Source organism: Larimichthys crocea, chromosome III, assembly GCF_000972845.2.
Source record: "Larimichthys crocea isolate SSNF chromosome III, L_crocea_2.0, whole genome shotgun sequence".
NCBI lineage: Eukaryota > Metazoa > Chordata > Actinopteri > Sciaenidae > Larimichthys > Larimichthys crocea.
Window position 1 is genome coordinate 24693033 of NC_040013.1, and position 24927 is coordinate 24717959.

At 40.4% G+C, this 24927-nt stretch overlaps 1 long non-coding RNA gene across 1 annotated transcript in view; it reads left to right on the forward strand.

Moving 5' to 3' along the window:
• The first annotated feature begins 3590 nt into the window (after positions 1 to 3590).
• The window catches only part of LOC113745603 (uncharacterized), a 37520-nt gene continuing 16183 nt past the window's right edge, over positions 3591 to 24927 (forward strand). The window contains exons 1-2 of the long non-coding RNA XR_003462240.1: positions 3591 to 3797; positions 15546 to 15692. This is a non-coding gene — a long non-coding RNA (uncharacterized LOC113745603). The remainder of the gene's footprint in view (positions 3798 to 15545; positions 15693 to 24927) is intronic.

A 24927-nucleotide genomic window follows, 5' to 3' on the forward strand; every position in this document is an offset into this window, starting at 1 on the left:
TATTGATCTCCTAAAGTGTGTGTGTGTGTGTGTGTGTTTGCAGGAGGAAGTTAGATGATTAGCCACTTTTGTTTGCGATGAGTGCTGCCAGATTTGTGTCCCTGCCTTTAACAGTTGCCAGCATTGTTTTTAGGTTCATGCCCGGGCAAAAAAAAAAAAAAAAAGCTTAAATCAAACCTGTGGTCCTGTGGCGCCACCAGCCGGTGATCCCTACATCCTACAATAATAACTCCTTTTAAACTGCAGAGCCTTTTTGATCATATATGTCACTAAGTCAGAGCTTAACACTGTTGATTGCTGCATTCATCTTAAATAAGATAAGGGAGATTAGCAGGCACTCTCAATCAAAGCGGCAGCTGAGTGGATCATTGGCTTAACAGGCTCATCAGGAAACAACAGTTCGTCTTTCACTTACAAATTCACTGCCAGGACAGATAGCTGCTCATTTTTAGATGAAAAGAAAAAGGGCTGCAACATTCATCCAATCATCTGCAGATTCACTCATTCCTATTGTGAAGGGATCAATTGATTGTTAGCACTAGAAACTGCACCAACCATTGTGTTTTTTACTCTCTGTTTTCACTTTTTGTGTTGTTCTGGTTAAAAACAAATACTCCAAGGGCCCACGACTGACAGGGGCCCCAAAAAATATTGTTGACATATGTGCAGCTAAGTAAAAAAAAAAATCTGCTGTTTTCATTGTTTTGAGAGGATGATGTTAATTTATTATGATTTAAAATTTAATATATCTTTTAAGTTTGTTCACTTTTCTTCTTTAAAAATCGTTCATTAATGTTAAGAGAATTTTCCATTTTGAAATTTTACAATAAAAATATATTGATACTGTAAAAAATGGCCTTTAGCACATTTTTATGGTGGATTTTAATCTTGCATCAAATAGTGAACTGCACTGCAGACTGTATGCAGACTTGCATGCATGTACAAATCACCAGCAGTAAATATTGTGCTAGTACTAGTATTGAACTACAAGATGCAAAAGCCTTTAATTAGAGTTATGTAAAGCTTTTGATGGGATAGTTAGGTCCTAGAGATGTGGGGACAACAGCTGCGCAGAGAGGGCCCAATTCGATTTTTTTGTCATGGGGCCCTAAATTCCTGGCGGTGCCACTGCTCCCATGTGTATAATATGTTTACTGACTCACCCTGACCCATTTTTTTTACTGTCACATTTGATTTTTGTCTTTAGAAACGTTTGGATGGACTTCTTGGATGCTTCTTGTACATGGATCTGCATGTTGAAATTATCATTTAAAGATCCGGTGTGTAAGATTTAGAGGGCAGGAATGATTTCTCCTATATGTTTGTATTAAAGTTGTTTGCAGTCTGGTAACATCACTGTTAAAACTGTGATCAGGTTTGGGGAATTTCTTTACACTTTTAATATAATAATGTTATTATTCACACGTCATTCATGGCTGCCACAAAACAGCCTCAATGAAAAAAGGCGACTGCACACTCACTCCGTGCCATAAAAGTTTAATACAGACATTATTCATTATTTAATGATGACTGTGGACATGGGCCTATACTGCCACCGTGAGGTTTACGTGTGAAAATTCAGACTACAGTAAGTCTTGACTTCTTAGTTCTTAGTTTTTTGTAATGAACTGTCACTTATTATGTGAACCTTCAGCTACAAGCTTACAAAATAGATATACAGACATGAATGATTTAAGAGAAAGCACATCTGTTGAACATCCAGACATTCTTCTCTGGGTAGTTAAACCTGTTTTCAATATTGCGTTCAATATATGAACTAAAAGACACAGCGACGATATTCAAAAACATGTTTTTCAAGTTTGATTTGCATGTTAGGCGCTGTCTTTGTTTTTGTAACTAAGCGGTGATAGTATTTTTTTACTAGACTGTCTGGTTTCTGTCAGTGTGTGTGTTGTTTTTGTGTCCTTACACTGTCCTAATATTTGTTTTATGTTCTGTATGTACTCCATGCAACATAAATTTCCCCTCAGGGTATTGAAGGGTCATTTATCCAAAGCTCCCTTGTGTATATAAACAGTTAATGAGTCCACACACACAAAGTCAGCCTCCCATTCATCATCACTGGAGTAAACACGACAAATTCAGTGTCATTTTTTTTCTGCTCCCAGCTCTGGGAGGCAGATTTTCATAATATTTTACAGTGATATCACATAATGTTTGCAGGGTCCTGAATAAAGACCACTGAGTCAAATTTATCATGGCTTTTTTAACACATTTTCAACAGATGTTTCAACATTTCTTGTGTGAAAATCAGGCACAAATTCACATTTTATTCATCTTCAAACATACAGCATGAGGAGGCATGTCTTTAACGTGTGGGAAGTGGATGCCCAATAACGGTTTCCTTCTCTGGAACTCTGGAACTGACTTCTTCGTTTCACACGACTCTTTATACCCACAAGTACCTTTGACATACTAACGTAGTAGAGGAAGTACATTTTTCACACCAACAGAAGGTGCAGTATGACTGAGAATGCAGAAGTGTTGTCAACATCTGTCTGTTTTCCAGTTATGTATTTACAACCCAACACATTTATGGTCTCATACTCAAGCTGATATGGGACACTTGGGGTATTTACAGTAGACAAGAGCCTATTTATGGCATATTCTTTTAAAATGAATGCACAGAGGCATTTAATGACACGCAGATGGCAAGATGAATAGTAGGAGATCTAACACTGTTCAATATATGTATGAACAGTGTTCACTGTCTTTGAAGTGTACCTGAATGTAAGCTTTACTATCGTGTTTATGAATATTAATGCACTTAATGTTTATCATATGATGTGTTGCATGGCATCAGCTTATGAGGAACCTTTAAATAAACGGTGCCCGTTAATAAAGACATCCTGGCAAACGAGGACGGCTCAGTAAAGCTCATTCGATTTGATCAAACAGTAAAAGTCAGACGAGATAAATACATTAAATGTAGGTATCTAAAAGCACACGGCTCTGCTGTACATAAAAGAGACATAACATGATGTTATTTTGAATCGATTAAAAAAATATATTAAGGATGACATCTTGACAGTGTCAGATATGTGGATATCAGAATAACTTTTACTGGCCAGGTGTGTACGCACACTCCGGTTACACATTGCTGTCAATGCACATACAGATATACTGTAGACATGATACAGCTAAAAAACAAGGATAAACACTATGCATTAATCACATTAATCACATTGCACTGTTGCACTTACTTAAAAGGCTATTTTTACAGTTATATATGGATAAAGATATGAACACTGCAACACTGCAAGCAACAACAACATCTGTAGAATAAAGATGGTGCAGAGTTCAAACAATGCTGTCATGAATCTGGTTGTATTATGTGCATGAGGTAAATATTAAAGTATATAAAAAAACTAAATGTAAACAATGAGAATAAATAATTTAATATCATTCTTATCAGTCTCATATAGATAAACAAATACCAATCAGCACGTCACTTCTTCATACTTGTTGATTGTTGTGCGTCCTGCTGTGCAGGAGACCGTGATGAACTATGGGATATGTAGTACACATCATATAACAACATGTGACACAGGAGGTGCCAGTGGCGTTTTCATTCATGTTTCTGTCTCAACAACAGTTTACAAGATTTAAAAATAAAACAAGTTTAATGCAGCTCGGAGCTAAAACTATATATTTTAATGAGCCGGCTTACTTGTTACCTAACAAAGTTTGCTCGGTGTGGTTGGAGAGCTAAACGAGCCAATGTTAGCGACCTGCTAGTGCAAGCAGCTGCAATCTGCATAAGGAGCCTGCACAAGGTAAGCTGGTTGTGTTTGAATGCATCACACATGCATGCTCATTTACAAGCTCGTTTTTTTTATACAGTTGAAAGAAGTTAGGAAAATGAATCCTAAACAACTCTGATGATTGGTTGATTGTTTGTAATTGAAGTCATCAGGGATGAAAGGCAAACATTCATTGTTTTGACTGAGTGAGTTTTCTTTGTTTTCTATCACTGCAGATGGCTTGTTGACACAGAAAACAGAGTTTTCAAGGTTTGTTTGGACAAAACAAACTAATTGACGTGATAGAAACATTTTGATGCTTGTTTTTCACATTTTATTGACTAAAAGATTAAATAATGCAGCAAATCAACAAGGAAAACAATTGTTAGTTGTGACTTGCAGTTTATGTTTGATTTGCTGACTCCTGTATTGTTCACCCTTCAGTACACAGTGTGATTGACTTGTGTATTTGCTCTGGTTGCTTTGAAATCTTTAGAGTTCTTGTTGGTTTTCTGTTGCGTATACATTTATGGTAGCCATATGGGACAAACGTCAAACATTGCACACCATTTATTCTGCTACATTTGATTTCTTTAACATGTGACTAGACACAAGATGTGGAACCTATGGGGGAAGTAGTTGTTTCGAAACTGGTTTATTTTACTTTGTCAGAGCAGACATTGTCACTTGTCCTAGTAGGAAAGCACAGCTGTTATAATATTAACATGGATAAGTTTTATATGTTTTATTCACATATTCACAAGACCTGGCAGTGGTTAGCAAGAAGGTTCCTGGTTCGAACCTCGGCCTTTTTGTGTGGAGTCTCCCCGTGTCCGGCTTCCTCGCTCAGTCCAAAGACATGAACTTCATAGGCTGTGTGAATAGTGTGAATGGTTGTTTGACACTATATGTGCCCTGTGATGAGCTGGGTGTACCATGCCAGCTGGGATAGGCTCCAGGCCCACCGTGACCCTGATGAGGATAAGCGGTTCCAGATAACACACACAGTATAAACTGTGACAGTGAGCAAACATGCACAATTGAACTGTGCCATTGTTAATTTCACTATCTGTGCTTTCCTGCTGTGACACGTCAAACTTTGTGGAAAAGGCCTCTTAATTGTCGCTTTTTACTCATCACTTCTCTGGAAGGTGAGATTTTGTAGGACGTCTCTCGCTTTGTTGTATACAGTTTTCCCTCTTCATTATAGTGGCAGTGGCAGTTTTGAAATATGTGTTGTGTACGTGTTAGCATGTTGTTGTTCTGGTGTGTGAAACAGTCTGATAAATTCAGTACAAACTTGACAAAGCCTCCTTGTGAATTGTGGCATGAATGTAGATTTGGGGAATTTTTATTTCCCCTAGTCTGAAAGAAGACATGCTATGGAATAAAAATCCACTGACAGTATAGAGAACGGACTGTGTAAGCTTGACGTCCGATGCGGTGTACTGAAGCTCATAATATGCCGCTGTCCTACCACTTTCTAAAATTTTTTGCAAAGATGTGGATGATCAGCAGACCTAAGGTGGACTGAATGACGCCTGGTTGCTCCAACAAAACCGTCTGTAACAGCACCCACCTTTCAATCAAAGCGTCCACGCTCTTAATCCTGCATAACTTTAAGCCTTAATATAATCTGAACAGGTGAGTAGTATATAAATTCACCCTCAGTACAGTTGTCATGAATGGGGAAATAAGCTATAAAGACTAAAACAGTTTTTTGTACCAGGCTGTAAACATGTTTATTTCTGCTGTGAAGTTGGACATTTTAATATGAGATTGAAATGTTTTCTAACCAGCATCGAGTGGCCGCTTGAGGAACTGCAGTCATTAATTTCCCTGCCATAAAACAAAAAAAATGTTAGATCTAGTGCTGAGGAGAAACATTCAGACCTGTTGCAACTCAAATCTTTGGCACTCAGGGCGTGGATGATGAATTCTGACAGTGATAATGATGCAAACTGGAAGAAAAAGGTATGAATTCTGACAGTGATAATGATGCAAACTGGAAGAAAAAGGTGAATAATTGGCAAATTAAACATAAATACAATACAAGTTGTTGACATTCACGGCTTAAATATCAGACTTTTCGTCTCTTCCACGACATTTGTGCAGCAGCCTCAGTCTCACTGGTTGAATACGTTGAAGTTTATAAGGGGGGGGTCAATTTGTCTCTAATTCAAACCACACCGCCACACCGTGCTCCCTCCTCACAGAGACCCCTCCTGAGTATCACAAAACATTCATCAGCCCTGACTCCCTGACCTCTCTGCATCCCCCTGCCCTCCTCCACCACCACCACCAACCCCACAGCCAATCAGCATCAAACCAGACAGCGTCTCTCTGTCTGTAACTTTCGTACATGTACATAAGAGCCTCCTTTCCCCCCTTTAGGAGTGCGTACAGCCCCTCTTCCTCTCTCCCACCCCCCTCCCACCTCCTCCCCTATCACAACACTCCACATCCAGGTGATAAATGAGGTCGCCCCACTGTGTGGTATCAGGTCAAAGGTCGACCTAACAGTTCTTGTGGGGTTTTGGGGGCAAATTGAAGTCACTGACTGCTTCCCTTGCTTCCTGCACCAACTGTGTGCCAGTCTGGTCCAGCAGAGGGAGACAGAGACTCACATGACTGCTCATTTCAACCCAAAATAATGAAAGTGTTTCTCACAGTTACTAAGAAAAGAGGTGTTTGCATTTCTATAAAATTCAAAACGAGAAAAGACATTTTAGCTTCTCTTTTTCGACATACTGTAGCAATAGTTATTGGACAATAAGTCTTCCTACTACAGCTGAAAAGTTTGGTTGATCTTTGGTTGTGGTTGCACAATTTAAAAGCTGCAAATCAGTCAGTGTGTTCCCGTCCCGATGGAGGTTTGCTGCCCTCAAACTGAGTTGCATGTCGCTGGAAGATGTTCAGAGAATCCTGTTTTAACTCGGATGTGATTTGTCACTTTGTTGACCGACAGAAAATGATAAAGAATTAACATTTTTCAAGCAGAAATACCCATAATCCCAGACTTGTGAGTAAGTAATCGAACAGATGATTAATCATACCGAGCACACGCGTTCATTAGGGACAGCACATCAGAAAGTGCTTTTATGTGCCATGTTGGAGGGGGGTGTATATATATATGTGTGTGTGTGTGTGTGTGTGTGTGTGTGTGTGTATGCAAGGTCAACATTGGGGTCATCAGTGTTTAGTCTGTTTTTCTCCAGAGTGGCGACTCCAGCTTTCTGTTCGCATTGCAGAGATTTATAGCTATACCTTCTCAACAAAGACCTTCTTGGTGATGCGTAAAAACACCGACATACACATGCATGTGGAGCGCACACACACACACACACACACACACACACACACAAACAAACACACACACCCCCGTGTTCAATATGAATCCTCGCAGTGTAATCGAAATAAAGACATAAGCACACGATAGAATAAAAGCAACAAATAGATCAGTGTGAAATTGATTTTGATACCTTTGTAAGACCTGAAATTATGTTGAAATACTCTTTGGAAACCCAGAAGACTGAGCAAAAATACATGAAATACACTTTAAACACCCCCTCCTCGCAATGGTGTCATCAAATTTAATAACATTAAATCTTCTTAATCCCAAATAACACAATTACCTACGTCCTCACTTCCATATCCAAGTCTACTCTTGTCCAACTCAGCCCCCAAAAGCTTGCAGTATACTATCAAAATACACACACACACACACACACACACACACACAGCTTGGCCTCCATGGCTCCAGCAGGCGTAGTAATGGTTCTGGGAGCCAGACTCCAGTCTCCGTCGCCAGGCCCCGGCTCCAGCCCCTCCGTGTGCGACAGCAATTTCCTAAAGAATCCACAGCAAGCGCAACACTTCTTCTTTTATTTTTACAAAAACACCACTGACCCCTACCGCCACACCACACACACACACACACACACACACACACACACGAACCAACGACCACTTCTGAGAAACACAGAACAGTCACTTGCAATTACAACTCATCCAAGAGTATGATATACAGTCCTGTCAAATAGCCAGCAGGCCCACAAGGGAAGCAATGGGGTCATTTTTTATTTTTATTTTTATTTTTTCTTGTTTGACCGTACCCAGTCTGTCTCTCTCTGCCTCGTTCGTAGACTTGCATACATACGTCTGCTCTGAGATAGATAGAAACACACTGATACTCATAGAATTAAATTCTAGAGCACAATGAAAGAATCAAACGGGGATTTTCTTGTTAAACTCATCCGTCTTCCTCTGCTGTTTGCTGTGTTTTGGCTCGTTTTCAGCCTTGGCTCAGTTCTCTGCTCGCACTAAATGAAATGCAGTTTTAATGAGTTGTGTCCAGTTCATCCGGTGTGTGATTCAGTTCTCACACTGAACAATGTTTAGAGGCATCACGAGGTTATATTTTCAACTAATTCACAAGTTTTCTACTTTTTTATCACAATAATCTTTTTAGATTACTCTTTTAAAGGGGTCTTGACCCTTAATTTTTGCACCGTTGCCCTAAATCAAGCACTTCTGAGTGGAGATTAATTAATTAATCTTTGCCATATCTGTTTATAGGCTGAAATGGAAGCAGACACAATGTAATATTGTCTTTAGTCTTCATATTGCATCAAAACAATCCAGATGTAAAGAAAAAATAATTTAAATTAAGCTTTACTGTCAATATTAAAGGCCCAAATGGTATTAAAAAGTCATTTCTAAAAATGATATACAATTGCTGTTTGCTTATCTACACTGATGGAAAGCCCCGTCACGTGTTAGGCTATCGTGTTACACACATCAGAAGGCCCAAACATTTGCAATTATTCATGACAGATCTGACATAAACAGCTTATCATCTCTGTCTAAAGCCTGCTGTAAACAAATCCACTGGTGATCAACCAACCTGACTTAATCTCCCACTTAGACTTCCAAACAAACCCACACAGACCTGCGTGTGCACACACACACACACACACATGCGCACACACGGTTCACAGATCTTAAGTCTCGAGTCCGTCAGCAGCGAACAAGCAGAAGTTTATGAGATTAGACGTTTGGCATCAACTATCAAAGCGAGCAACAGCAGAAACAGTGTTCCTTTTTTAAAAAAGGGATCTGTGTGTCTTTCTGTGTGTGTGTGTGTGTGTGTGGTGTGTGTGGCCCCATCTAAACAAGCCCCAACAGCCCCTTTTGTTGGCGAGTTGCTCCAGGAGAGCGTGTTGATGGAACCGCATCGATGTTCGGATTAGGGCACGCCTCCGTGATCAAGTGCTCAAACACTAGATAAGAGCGACAGAAACACCCTTTAATCCCGGCTAACCCTTTTCTAAATAGGACGGGATCCTACGGGGCTCACTGGAGGGGAGGAGGGCTTTAAAGAGTGGCCCAAAGTTGAGCTTCAATGTGTCATGGATACTGAGGTTTATTTCATCACGAATGGCAGAAAGCGAAGAAATATTTGATTGACACAAGACCACAGCACCTCTCAAGCTCTCAATGAACACTTAAAATTAAAACTGTAATGTAAAAAGCAATTATTTTATGATGGTTCATGTGCTCTTTCCCTGAATCAGAAATTAAATGTTTTGAGATTGACCTTTTTTATGCATTTCTCGTAATCTGAAGTTATGTTAAACAGCATTATGATGCTGTCTTGGCTCAAGTTTTTTTGTGTCTGTTCAAATACAAGTTACGAAACATACAGATAAATGATACGAGGGAGCTAAATGTGGAAAAGTTTAATAAATAATTGATGAACAAACTACAAAAAGGACGAGATACAAACACACACCAACAGTGATAATTGTTTAAGGACAACACTGCATGGCATTTAGCCATCGGACTGCAGATGAGTGAACAATTTAGAGTGTTAGTTTTAAAAAGCATGTACAACATGATGCTGATGCTGCACTGATTCACTTGCATGAATATGTCCAGAAGAAGCCAAAACACTCGCTGCTTTATGGAGGATTTGTTGGTTACAAAATGTTTATGGGATCAAATAATCATGATCCAGTTTTCATCCAGGAATTGAGCAAAACTAAGCAAATAAGCCGAGGGCTGTTGAGTTTTCCAATAGTTTTCCAATAGCATTGCACAACGCTCATTTGAAATACGTTCAGCCTTATTAATCGGTCACATCTGAGTGCCTAGAAAGGTTAACTCCCTAGCTGGATGATCGTCCTGGCAACAGTCCGCTCTGTCTCTTTTCAAAGACGTTTTTGGCGTCGGATGTTCTCCTTGATCTTTCTCCGGTCGTCCACTGACGTCTGCTCAATATCTTTTTGGTTTTGGCTCGGTGTTCACAGATAGCTGACGTTGTCTGTTTCAGGTGTTCCTCCACAGGTGTTGGGCTGCTGTCTTATACCGCTCAGACACAGATTTCCTTTTGTCTTTAGGGCATATCAGAAGAGATTTTAAGTCGTTGAATGGGTTTGTGGTAAGTGCTGACTCTCGACTCAACCATCTACCGTCTTTCACATGACGTTTGACATCAAGGAATTTAATCATGAAGCTCTACTTAGGTGAGATTAGGATAGGATTGCGATTGTGGTTGAAGCAAACCCATGTTGAACATTGAACGCCAGCCAAACAACTTATAAGTCTCACCTCCACATTGTTTTTCTGGATGTTAGGGTTTCCCACTTTGACAGTGAACAAAAACGGCAAATTTTAAGGCGTTTAAACAAACAAAACATGCTTTAACCTTCATCAAATACTGCATTAACACCGAAAGAAGTTTCATATCCGGGTACAGAAGCTAAATGCAGCTCCAGAAAGTTGTTCTGGTATTGTGGCTTTACAATCTTGCAAATCTCTTGGACCATCCAGCACTTCTGAAGCCACTACTTTTTCCACTATAGGTGAGAAGTGACAGGAGGAAACTGCACACTCCATTACAGGTATCGGTGTGTGTTAGGTTTTTTTTTTCTTTCTTTCACAGGATAGAAGAAATGACCCCAAAAAAGGAAACGTCCATTCATTCCCAACGTTCGGTATCTCTCTCTCTATTTTCATTTTCACCCCTAGTTTCGCACGATTGTGCCACATAACTGTTAAAATTGGATGTTAAAATACCTTTGCTTTAGCAACCTGTCAGCTTCAGGCGGATGCGTGAAAAGGTAATACAAGCTCGGCTTCTCACCGAGGACCCCCACACCCCACCCTACCTTTCTTACTGCCTCAGTAACTTCACCAAATTCACACTATCCTTCTCCAAACCATCCTGAACCAACGAAGACCACGACCCAAGTGTTTTAACACCTCATTAGTGGAAAATCCTGCTTCATTAGTAACACTCAAGGTGGTGCACCGTTTATTTTTCTGGTTACCAGGGTGACAGAATTTCCAAAAAACAGGATGTAAAAAATAATAAATGTGATAAATTTATTACCCACCGGTATCACATCCACGGCAAGGAATCTACAGGGAACAGTTACACCTTATGATGTTGTTCAGCAGAATAACCCTGCAATAAATATTTATATTTAAACATTTTAGGTTAGTCTATTGATTGATTAATCAGCAAGTATTTTGATAATTGGTTTATTATTTGAGTAATGTTTCATCCTTTTGTTTCTCCAGTGTAACGATCTCCTGCTTTTCTCTGTTTTATATGATTGTACCTTGGATTGATCAACATTTGACTGATTAAAGAAAGATTAATCGACAATTAAGATTGTTAGTGAATTTTGTGAAGCTGTGTTTCCATAACCATCCTCATTTTCACGAAAATCCTTTCATGCTCACTTGTTTTTTTCCTTTTTTTAAAAGATTGAGGGTGAATTGAAGTTCTGATGTAGTGAACATTTAACTAGTATAACTGATCGGCTGTTTTCGCTCTGAAAGTTTCCTCATCGCACCCATGACTCTGTAATACTTCTACAAAGATCTGATGATGATAACGATAATAACTTTATTTATATAGCACCTTTTAAAAAGTTTTACAGAGCAGCAGACCTGACAGAAGGCCACGCAGATCAGATTAGAAACGTAAAAGATAATAAAATAAATTATAAAAGGACAATCAATAAAAATAGAAGATTAAGAGATAAAAAGATAAAAAATAAAGAAATAAAAGATAAAAATAGACGACATGATGTAACCTTCACATTAATGCATGAGACAAACAGAAATGTATTATTTACATCCTGTTTTCTGCATTTTTTTCTTACCGATTGTCGTCCGACTGGCACAGAACTGGTGTTACATACTTCTTATGAACTCCTAATATGAATATATATATAATGGTAGTGGATGGAAAAAAGCATTTCTTGTTAAAATTTGTGTGGAAACATCTACTGTTCCATCCACATCCCCCTTTTTTAACACTTTCTTGTGTCTCGCCTTTAAGACTTTTAAGACTTTAAGACAATTATTTATTTGAATCTGACAAAAAAAAGTCGAACCGAGCTTAAATCCTGCTGCAGCGTGACACTGTCTTGGCATGGCGCTGTGTCGGCCAATCAAAAACATGCAAGCACACATTCCTGGTGGATTATTTTATAATGTGAATGTCCTACTGTTTACCCCTGCACTTTAAATGCTCGAAGCTGCCTGGTAATTTAAATGCATTTGAATGCAGCGTTGCTTTTGGTATATAATCCTGGTCTGGTATGAACTCCTGTCAGTCTGTGGTTGTGTGTAACTGTTAAACTTTAAGGCTGCATTAAAAAAACAAAACTCATGGTTAATATCCGAGTTAACGAACAAAGGATTTCTTTTTTTGTTTTATAGGCACGCTTCGCACCTTCTAAACTCATCGACTTGAAACACTCAATTAGGATGACCCGAGCCGTTGACAAGGAAAAACAGCAAGTCATTACATCTCAAACATGACAAGCCCTCAGCGCCCTCACAAACAAGGATTGTTAATTCCTGCGTCTAGATTAAAAACACCTGTTGGTAAACAAGACAATTATTCTGTTCGGTCCAACGGGGAGCGATGCGTTAATCATACATGCATCCTCCCCTGTTAAAAGGCAACCTGATATTCCCCCACTGAATTCTCACTGATTAACTCGATACTCCTGACTGTTTAAAATTCATCCCACCAATGGGCAAAAAAAAAACTGATCTCCTGTGTGTGTGTGTGTGTGTGTGTGTGTGCACAATTGTGTTCTTTGCCCAAGATCCTGGAAAGTGTATGCATAAAATATCCCAGTCCCTGGCGTCAGCACAATTAGCTGTTAAATAAAACACCTACTCCTCAACGCTTTTGCAACATTTTAATTAGACAAACCAGCTGAAGTGAGGGCTCGTTTTAGTAAAATAAACAGCCCTGTTTGCCAAGAAAAGGCTCCCTGGAGGGAAAGGCACTAAGTGAGGTTGCTTGGGGCAGGAAATGAAGAGAGAGCAGCAGTTTACCCGAAGAGCTAAAAGATGTTTGTTTCTTGGAAAAAAAAAAAGAGAAAATGTTTGAACACTTCTTTAAGCCGCCGGTGTTTACCTTCTTCATCTTTGTACCACCCGTGGATCAGTAGCCTCTTTGTGTCTCATCTGGCTCATAACAGATACTAAGATTACATCGCAGGCCGCTGAAGAATAATTTGAACTCTCAGCGTCGATGAATACCTAAAAAAAAAAAAATAATATCTGCGTCATGTAATTAAATATAAAATAAAATTTGAACAGACCCTTTTAAGAACCAGTGTGTAGGATCGAGGGTGGCAGAAATGGAATATAATTTACATGACTATTAATACTACTACCACATAACTGAGCTGTTTTTATTAGTGTTTAATCACCTGAAGATAAGAATCGATGTCACTGACTTTGCATTATCCCAGCTGTGTTTATATTGCATGTCTTCATGTTTTTAAGCTGAAAGAAATATAAGAACTCATTGCTGTATTTAGTAAGCTTTTCTTGTATTTTAAATATATTTTCTGGACATTTTTATGCTTTATTAGACATCCAGAGAGAGAGACAGACTGGAAATTTAGAGCGGGGTAGACTTGCAGGAGAGGCTCCGGGCTGGACTTGAACCCGGGTCACTACAGTCAGGACTTTAGCCTCGATACACGGGGGGTGCATGCTCTACCAGGTGAGATACCAGGGCGCCCTTTTCTAGTATTCTTTGAGTACATGGCCACTGCTTTAGAGAGCGTCACTGCACTGAGGGATTAGAAGGAGGGATGAAGTCAAGAGTATCAGCAGTGGTGTGTTGTATACTCACCTAAAGATGGACCAGCAGAGTTTACACATTGTCTTTTAACCTCTGCACCTTGACTTCAGTGAGTAAGGACCATTATGAAATCAACGTCAGCCACAGAAGAGGTGCAGACGGGTGAGGCGGCTACATGATTATGCATTATGAGTGGAGTATTCCTTATTTCTTACTCCATCCATTCATGAAAATTAGACTGTAAATATAAATATTGGCCCTTTTATTATTTTTGTTGTCTTTAACAGCAGAAGTTTTGTACTCTTCTGTGCACTTGAGTAACAAATCAAACAAAAAGTAATTCGTTGCGTCGGACCTCTTTATCGCTCCGTCCACCTCCACCCAACAGATGACGTTAATGTTGCGTAACTCGGCTCGAGCTGCATCGAGCTGAAATGCACTAAACTGGAGGAAGTTGATATTTTGAGACGGAGTTGCTCCCTCTGCCATAACCGCTCAGGTCGACATGTTCTGAAAGCAAGTTGCCGTAACATTTAGTCTCCACTAGGAACTCAACATCTGCTTTTTCCACCCATGTCTTGAAGAGGTAACCGAGGCAAAAGAAATCCCCAGAAATGCTGAAGCCTCCAAACATTTCTTTTCTTCTTTTTGTTTGGACGCATTTAAAACACACAGTTCGTGCTCTTTCCTTTCATACATCAGGGAGTGGCTCTGCTTCATTGTCATAATGTTTCCTGATGAGATTTCTCCTGCCCTCACCCTCATTCATCTTCCTCCTTCCTGCTTCTCCACTGAGTTGTCCAGCTGTGGAAAAGATGCTGTCTCTTTTGTTTCCGTGTTGTATTTCTTGTATTTCAGCCAATTAATGACACTTCTCATGCCTCTCTTGCTTCTCTCCTCATCCTTTGTCCTCTCCAACTCTTGCACTTTCTTTTTTAAACATGTCATATCGCTGTCCTTCATCTCTTGTCAGCCATTCTCACTCCTTTGCGCCATAGAGAGCGTCATTCTCAACATTTTTTCCCAAAGACTTTCAGTCTTGCATTCCCATTTCTCTCTCTCTCTCTTTTTTTTTTTTTCCCTTCTCCAGACTTCTCCTTGACGTGACAACTGGCATTCTGTCATATCTGTAATCACGTTGTCGGGGCCATTTTCAAACATTGTCAATCGTTTTGTACCGTAGAGGCTCTAAGGTGGGAAACATGTCCAAGAATCAACCGAGGGTATTGTCAACACATTTGTAAGAGAGTATCTTACGTTATCATGGGCATTTTTGACTCGTGTGTGCATGTGTGTGCGCAAGAGGATTGCAGGAATACAATGTATTTGTGTAAATATGTGTAATTTATTGCTGCGTTAGGAATATGCAGTCCAGTTCTGTGTTTCTTAGGACACCAAAGCGTGTTTGTATGTCGGTATTTGTGCTTGTAAAGCAAAACTGAATAGGAAACAGGGAATTTCTACACTTTCACCCATAACCTGAAGTAGTCGCAGAACATCCAGCCATCCAGATTGTGGATGAGAATGATAATTCAGGCTTTTAGCTTCTCTCAGCTGGCTACTCAGTGCTGAAGTGTCCTTGAGCAAGACGCTGAACACTTTACTTATACATGATGCTATGATGCTTGATTGTCTTTCACTCTCCATTGCAGAGAAATGTCTTCACATCATGTCCACTGGGGGGCAGTATAACCCCAGTGGTGAGCCACTGGTCGGCCAGCAAGAACTCCCCCTGGATGTCCTCGAGTTTAGTGTTGGCCTCTGAGGGACCAAGTGGAGGGGAAAGTCACCTACACCAAGTAAGTATGTGTAACAAGTATGTCAACCTTTTTTTTTTTTTTTTTAATTTGAAATTAAAAAACTGTCACCTGTTATGAACGAAAGCAATAATTTTGAAATGGGTCAAAAAAAATGAGAATAACCTGTGAAAGTTACAAAATAAAACAAATTATTCTGGTTCTCTGGAGAGGACGGAACGGACACGGTCACCAAGTTTAGTTTTTAATATCGGAAGATGTTTCTTACGGCTTCTTTTAGATGTTATTAGTTAGTCGACAGTTCAGGCGGAGAGAAAAGACGATGATCTGAGATGAGTAAACAACTTATATTAGTCTCTAACTCGATGGCGGAAGAGTTGCACAAGTTTTGTACCAAAAAAAAAAAGATGCAGTTATTTTATTTGCATTGTTTGACCATCTAGTAAAATAATTTCCTTCTTTCTGTCCTTACTTCCTCCCTCTCCACTTCTACCTTCTCAGTTCTCGGCGAGTGTGCCTCGTATCTTTGCCGCAGCTATTTACGGCCACATAATACTTGCTAGATAAACTCTTTTGATGTGCCGCAATCTCGGATCTCTTCCTCGCCGTCTTTGATGGGAATAGGTTTAGACATGGCAATCAAGACGTATTCACGTGAAGGGCATTGATTGATTCTTAGATTATCTCTCAACGCAAAGTTTAGATTTTCTTTTTAAAAGGGGTTTATTTTGAACACAGCCTGTGTTTTCAGACACAAATAGTTTCCATGATGTGAATTAGCTACACAGACAAAGTTGTAGTGAAGTGAACTCGCTCTTGGAGTTCAGGGCCTGCCCAAAGAAGGTTTGTGACCTTCTTAGAAATTAATTGTGGCCCTCTAGAGAGCCTCTAAAGTGTAATAAGATATTCTATTTTGCTGGTTTTTATTTCGTCTTAACCGTTTTTGAGTGATTTAGTGATTTTGAGAGTGCTTGCAGAATTACCAGGCAGCTTCGAGATCCGTTTTGACACTGTAAAATCGACACGAGGATGGAAAATTGGTTCAGGAACTACCCGACAATTATCGTGCAGAAATTTCTCTCAGCGGCGGCGACACATAGACGGCACAATCTACACTCGTACACCCTAAACTAGACTGTTCATATGGGAAAAGCACAGCTGCTTACAGAGGCCAAAAGGCATGACGTGTAACAGACGACATCATAGTCGTATCAAGCTGCAAGTGAAGGTTCAGCATCCAGTGACAGATATTGTTTTTCAATACTGTGTTTCCTGAGAGAGAGTGAGAGAGAGAGAGAGATAGGGGTGTGTGATAGTTCGTCAGTCCAAACAGAGTCATAAAGCGCTGCATGGTTAAGCCTGATGAATTAATAACAGGGAGGCAGATGGGTCCCAGGGGCACTGTGGGAGCAGAGCAGCATGGAGAGCAGAGAGAACACACGTTGATATCACACACACACACACACACACACACACACACACACACACACACTTTTCTAGGTCTGTATGCATCCATATAAACAGTCAGATACTCATTTGCATCAATATAAAGTGTAGGACACAGAGACACATGCATGTCCTGCATGCAGACAGATACTCGCACTAATCACTCGAGGTCGAGGTTGAATCATGACATTTCGTTCATGACTCGTGTCTTCCTTTTCAAAAAATCTGACCCTCCGCTTTGTTTACTTGACGCGTAATTACGATCACACCGATTCTTACGTTGATGAAAGTGCTGATCGTCATCTGTTGATGCTTTCGCGGGCCCCTAATGAAGGCTAGCGGAGGTCAAAGCGTTGATGAATAAACCCATCGAAAAGCATCGATGTAGCACGGAGGTGTATTTTTCACGTTAATTGTTTTGCCTTTTTGCATCCGGCTCGACATTTCAGCTCTGTGTGTATGTGGGTATTTCTCCGCTCTGCTACTGTACCCTTTATGTGTGAGAATGAGTGAGTGCAGCTGCTACTCGGGTCTAATGATCGGCATCTGAATCACTTTAATTGCCAAGTTCAATTAAAGCTGCTTGGGGTTACAATTTATTGTTGTTAAGATGCACCAGTCTTATCAGGCTAAATCATAAAGTGGGGCTCCCATTACGCTCTTATTTTCTAATTATCTCCTACTTTCCTTCACGACCTGGTTGTTTTCCATCTTGCTGACTACCCTGGTATTGTTTAGGAACTGCGGTTGAAGGCTCCAACACATATTTTAAAGCGAGACACATAAAAACTCAGAACAAACTACAGGAAATGTATAAACGAGGTTTAAAGAAAGCTTTAAATCCTTGTGTCTTAACATTTCTGTGCAAATAATTTAGATTATGTAACAGTATTTCTGTTGAACACGGGCATCACATCCTGATATTTCATATGCCAAATAGCCCCATGCTGCTTTTAACTTTTTACACTCCAGCTGCAGAATATGGTGTAATACATACAACGGACTCACCAAGGCACTAATGTAGCGTAATGGCGGTTGTGGGCGCGAGCTGATGACACACCAGAATGAGGTGCCAGCGGAGGCTGTGTGGTAATTTACGATGGGCAGACAGGTCAAGGTTGCCATGTAATCTTCTGTCTGATGGAAAGCAATAAGTGTGTGTGCGTGTAGTAAGAGGGAAGTAGATGGTGTGTGTGTATACTATGGAAAGAAATTAACTTTTGGGCCACTGGTGTTGTTTTTAGGGGCGGTTATTTGATCTTTTCAGGGGGATTGTATCATGTGTAGTGATTTGAGTTACACTCTTTTAATGATCGCTGATGAAACTGGTTGTGTAATCTCGCTTTCTGAGTTAAAAACCAACAGATTTTTTCATCAAAACACAATATCCGGGCATAGACTACGATAAAACACTCTGGTTTATTTCACATGCGAGACTTGGACAACTATAAAAAATGAGCCAGTTCAGGTTTAGTCCAAGTCAAATCCTCTAATATTTGATTGGAATCACAGTAAACTTGAACTTGGACCGCGTAATTTCTGATCCTGGCCTCGACAGCACAGTTACACTAAAGGCTTTATGATGATGATGATGATGACGATGAGAGGACTTGATTTTACTGGTATGAATTGCACTTTTTGGAGGCTTCTCATCACATAAATCTGGTAAATTTTGGTTGCAAAACTAATTTGCATTTTAAATGGCATTGCAATTTTGCTGTCAAAAAGGTCCAAAGCAATCAATACAAAGCTTCACTGCAAAAACATTGGTTAAAGTTGCCTCTTTGTGTTTTCCTGGACAGTGTTTCCCTGTTGAGCTTGAGCAGGTCCACTTCGTTTCATTTATATAACGGACTGCTGAAGCCTTATTATCGTTAAATTAACATTTGAATGTGCTTTTACACAAAGTGAGGACTGTGGATTTTGTTTCTCAGTACTTGGATTCAAAGTGGATCCTTTAAATGACCTCTATGTACGGCAGGAATGATTATAGCGAGTTCCTAAGTTGTGAACCCGTCCTTTAAAACTCCATATTAATCAAAAACTGCGTTCACAGTACATGTTTTTGTACGTTTATTGCCTCGCTTCCATGTTTCCTAGCTAATCCGATCATATCTCGAGGTCTCCTGCCTCCGTCCTTCACTCACCAGCGCTCCTCACCTAACTTGCTCTCACTTCCCTCGTGCCATTTAACGGAGGAGCGGATCTCAGCTCGGTAATGACAAATTAATCCCCTCGGAAACAAAACAAAATATCTATATTTCATCGGGCTGTGGTGAGGGTCGTTTAGCGTTGTCACAACAAGTTACGTTTTAAAAGGCCTTCGCTCTATCTTTGGCGGCAAGTTGAATAATTGAAAATATTTTCACTGACTGTCAGACCGGGAGGATGTGGAGCCGAGGCACCATCTCCGCGAGTCTCGCAGCTTCTTGTCTCTTGTTTTCTTAAGCCCTGACATGGCGTTGCTGCATGCCTCTTTGTTGGCGTGTGGGTGATTTCTCAGTTGGGTTATACATGGCATGAGTGTGGGAATGTACCGGCTTTGGCTTAGCCAGCCAAAAGTCTCCGCACGGCCTTGGATAAATATGGGATGGGCAAATAAAACGCATACAGATGAACAGTATGAAGTAGGCAAAGCAGGGAATATACTCTGGCGCATAGACAGCTGGATGTAAAGAACACCACATGCACACACAATCACAAAAAACTCTGCTGCACAAGAACCTGCATGTCTGTGAGTCTGTGTTTGGGCTGTCAGGCCGATGGCAATCATGCATGTATGCATTTGTGTGCATTGTTTATGTGAGTGTGCCAGTTTTCTGTATGTGTATGCATATGTGTGTGTGTGTGTGTGTGTGTCTGTGTGTTGGCTGCCAAACGTGGAGAAGAGGAAGAGGCTAGATGGTTGGAGGCGGTGTTTATTTATTCATTACCCAGCGGCCTCCGTGGTTTCAGGGGGACATGGCAACACTTGTCCTGCGCCCTTTAGCACTGGTCTGTTTGTGGCCTGCTCCGGCCCTGCCAGAGCCTTCAGCTCTCACCTCCTCTGCTCTCCTCTGTTCCTCTCTGCTTTTTATTCTTCTCCATGGTTGAGCTTCTCTGTTGCCTTCCTTTCTTTCTGCTCCCGTAAAGACTTGTAACACATGATTTACATTTGAAATTTTTGTGCTGATTTGTACAAGATATAGCATGTTTGGATAGATTAGACTGTATGTCAGAGATTAATAGACATTATTAGACAGCATGCTCTGTCACGCTCGTGTACTTGACTTTGTTTCTCTCCAAATAGTGCTGCTAAGTGTCAGTGTATGAACTTGTAGTTGAGATAAATGGCGTAGAGACTTTTCATTTGTCCTCAGGGGGGGAGGAAAATGTGTGTGTCTGTGTTTGCTAATAGTCTCACCTTCCACATCAGCAACTGTCTCAGGGATGCACACCTCTTCCAGAAAAGGTCACACACACAAAGAAATGCATGCACGCTTGTACTTCGATCCTCAAGGCGCCAGCATACTCCACCCCGACTGAAAGTCAGAATGAGCTTCGGAAAGCGCTCCTCCCGCACCTTTCCAGCCCTGCGTCCGACAATTTTTGTAATTTTCCAAAAACAACAGTCCAGCATTCCCACGCACTCCCGCAGTGATTGGCCAGCTATGCGGAGGTGAGATAGGAGCCAAGACTTCGCTCTCCAAAGCTCTCTCCTTTACAATATCACCCACCCTAACTCAATCTGATGTGAACCTTTTTTGTAAGGATCTCGTTTTACAATATTGTTCTCACACTAAAGGTCTAAACACACACACACATACTGTATAACTTAGTTTAACGTAGAATACAAAGAATATTATATTGGAAACAGACACAAACGCAGAACAATAACGTAAGCTCACGCTGTGCTCTGCATGACCCGACTGGGTTAATCTCCCTCATGGTGGGCGATCATCGATTCCAATAACAAAAGAACTGAGCCAGGCACACATCTTGGTCCTGACCCTTCCCTTCGTGCTCGGGCCCAAGCTCGTGTTCAAACCCCAACCCGATCAATGGCCATACTAGGGGATCAATTTCTCAGGCTTTAGGATGTCAGATGTGATATGGCATTACTTAGGCTGGGTGGCGTATATAAAGGATGATGCTTCAAAGCCTTTTTTTTTTTTTGGTTGTCCTCATCAGTCGAACCATTCAAATCAAGATTCAGATTGGTGCGATGAGATGAGAGGGGTTTTCTGATTGGTACAGTCACCTTTTGATTGATTGTTTGGCGAGGTGAAGTAAGTTTGTGATCAAAGTGTTTTTTATTTACAATATCCTCTCTATCTTTTATTGATAAGTGGTGATGTAAGTCAATCAGTCTGTGTAATTATATTTATCTATTGAGCCATGGGTGACTATCAGTGTTTATACCAACGGCTTCAAAGAAACAGCTGTTGCTGGAAACATAAAACACACTTCCTGTGTGTAGACATTAAACAGCGTCTTTATTATTGTTATTTGGAAGCAACCAATCTCCAACACATTTATGATAGCTGAAACCCAAGAGTCCACAGCCACGCTAATGGCTCGGTGTGCCGAGCAGGTATAATACTTAACCTAACTATCCTAATTTAGTGTGTTAGTGCAATTAGTGCTAAACACAAAGGACAGCTGTGGCTACTGGGAATTTCTTTGGTTTTGTTGGGTATTTTAAGTTATTACCCAATGCCTCCAACGGTTACCAAGAAATTTACTGAAAACCACAAATGTCAACCTTGTGGTTGGCTAAAGTAAAAGTCAGATGATCACCAAAGTCAGTATCATTCATTGTCTGGGAACCACAAATGCCTGTACAAACATTTGTGTCAGTCCGTCCAGTGGATGTTGAGATATTTCACTTGGATAAGTGATAACTTTGACCTTCTGGTGGCGCTAGATGAAAAGTCAGCGGATCGCCAAAGTGAATACAATCCATCTTCTGGGCACCATGGATTTCTGTCCCAAATATCAAGGCAATTCATCCGACGCTTGGTGAGACATTTCATAAAAATGACCAAAATCAGTGACAGGAAACTGTAAACAAGGCCTTTCCTAATAGATCAAATATAATAAATCAGGTTCTCTTTTTTTCTGATGCTATAAACTGCGAGTGTAGTGACAAAGTTTTAATTGTGTGGTTGTAGCTGTAGACGTTGCACACATAGAGGAGCCATGTCCCCGAGCATACACTCATGGGAGGGAAGGGTGTATAGGTCTTCTTGTCCAGAAGGACCATGGTCTTACCCACTCTCTTACTTCCCCTCCAGCTGCACACACACAATTACATACACCTGAGAAGGCAACAGGGTCATCCTGTATCACAGTCCACAATAGTTTTCTCTTGGCTAAGCTCATGTCCACAAATAACCATTAAATGACGTTCCACTAATATTTGATTTAGGTGAATAGCTGAGAGGTGAAACGTGGTTTACAGGAAAACTATAGAAGGATTCAAATACTGCAATGCCAACATGTAGGTTATGTTAAATTTATTAATTTAATAAGACAATATTGACAGAAAAAGGCACTCAAATATCAAAGAGATCCTTTTTGTGATGAAAGTGTTGAATTATTTCTAAATCATGATTATTATGTGTGCTCACTGAGGTGTCATATGGTGCCGTAACCAATTGTAGTTTATGTGGAAGCAGTTTATTTGTGCTGTGGGATGTACAGGTCGAACCACATCGTCAGCTGCTGATAAAAGTAGTTGAAGTATATTTAAAATTGTGAATTAATGTATATTTTTCTCAAGATCCCAGCTAAAAGTAAGAGTACCTTAAAGTTGTGCGGTCTAACGGGAATGTAAGTTACTTTTCCTCATGTCAACAAAACTGCAACTCAGGTTTTAATGCAAATCATGCATTGCTGTTCCAGACAGAGAGTCAAACTCTCATTAACAATGAACATATGACCTTCAATAGTATTGTGAAATAGTTAGTTAGTTAGTTACAGTTAGCAGCCAGCATTCCTTCAAGACAAAGAGAACAGAGAGGAGAAAACGGCACACACGGAAACAGCGTATGGGAAAAACAGCAAACCCCTTTAAAAGAAGAGAGAGGGCAAAAACACAAAAGTATAAAAGTTTAATTGAAAAATAAAAACGATGTTATCCCACAAAAACATTCTAAATGGGCTTGGTCGGGCTGTGTATGGCGGGAAGCCGCACGATGTACCTGAGGCACTGCAAAGTGTTAACATGAAAAACACATCAGAGAAGACGGGAGGAGGGGAGGGGCAGGCGCACGCATGGAAACGCAGACATGTGGCCGATAACGTCCCGCTCTGCAATTAGTGTGCATGATATGACCGCATGCACAAACGATGTGGGTCAGTCTTTTCACTGAAGGTGGATGGTGTGTTCACACACTCGAGATGGAGCGAGAACGGCGCCGAGAGTAGATTACACATCTGGTTACGAATCATAATTGGATTAAAATTTGCATCTAGTGTACGTGTTTGTTCTATATGTACAGTGTAGAAGGTCCTTCTCACCCCAGCTTGTTGCGTTGGTGGATGAGGGAGCGAGGCGTCATTCTGTAACAGGAAATAAAAAATGCTATTTTAAACCAGCGTGCGTTAATCACCAGCTGCAACTGCAACTGATGGGAGAATTGAGACAAAATAGATTCACTGTTTAAGTTTCATCATTTCTTAGTCCAAAGGTGACGAATAAAAGCTCCGTCTAACCGCCAGGAATCTTCCGTGCTGCTGGCGTAAGTTTTAATAAGTTTGTAATTGTTTGAAATATTTTCCAGGGGTTAATGAACCAATCAGGTTGTTGCAAATCGTTCGTCGTGACAAATGCAGCATCAGTGTCAGACAATGTATAAAATGAACTTAAACGTACCGTAAATACTTGAATTTATGGCACTCGTATACAGCAGTGAAGCTCCTTCATTTGTCACATTGTACAAAATTAAATAAGAAAGTGATTTATGTTTGGAAAGTGGAAGGTTTGACTCCAAACTGCGAAAGTCAGCAGTCAATTAGTAATGCACAATTAAATTTTAAGTATGAATTATGATTTAAAAAAACAACCCTATGTTTTCGTGCCAAACAGCAGTCATGCTGATGTTTTTTCCTCATTAAGTTTAGTTGGAAGACAACAAGTTTCAGATACAATTTTTAATTTCCTGTGCGGTGGAGCGAACAAAGTTGAAACTTGTCAGGCCCCCGACGAGTCTAATTGGAAAAAAATAAAACGCCTGGAGCAAAGTTTGAACAAAAAGGTGTTTGTTGCGAGGTGGAGTTGAGTGTGTGAGTGTGTGTGTGCTACAGACAAGCAGACGCTCGAGCACACACACACACACACTTTTCTTTTTTGATGATGACGGAAAAGGGCATGTTTGCTTTGCATATCCCGGGTTCCCAGATTCTTCCGCCACGGTGGGAACGATTGAGGCGAAGAAAAAAAAGACTAAAGAGATGAGCAAAGAGAAAAGAAAGACTGGTGAAGGAATTAGTCAGTTAAATATCTCTGGGACTTTCCCCATCTTTGTCTCCTCCGAGTGTTTACATCAAACCCGTCTAAGCATTAAAGTTTGCAGGAAGCCACACAGGACCCGCAATCATACAGCAGCACTGACAGGAATGCCCTAAAACTATTAGGTCTTCGTCTCACATGCACACACACACTTTCTCACTCTGTTTATTTCCTTCTTCCATCTTCCTCTCTCACAAGTTTAAACAGAATAATGTAACACGTGTGCACAAACACATGTGGGTACATACAGTACGTAGATGCACACACACTTTTTAAAAGGACATCTACAGAGCGTGCATGTTGTGGTCTGTTTCCCGAAGAGTAAGTAGTGGGCTG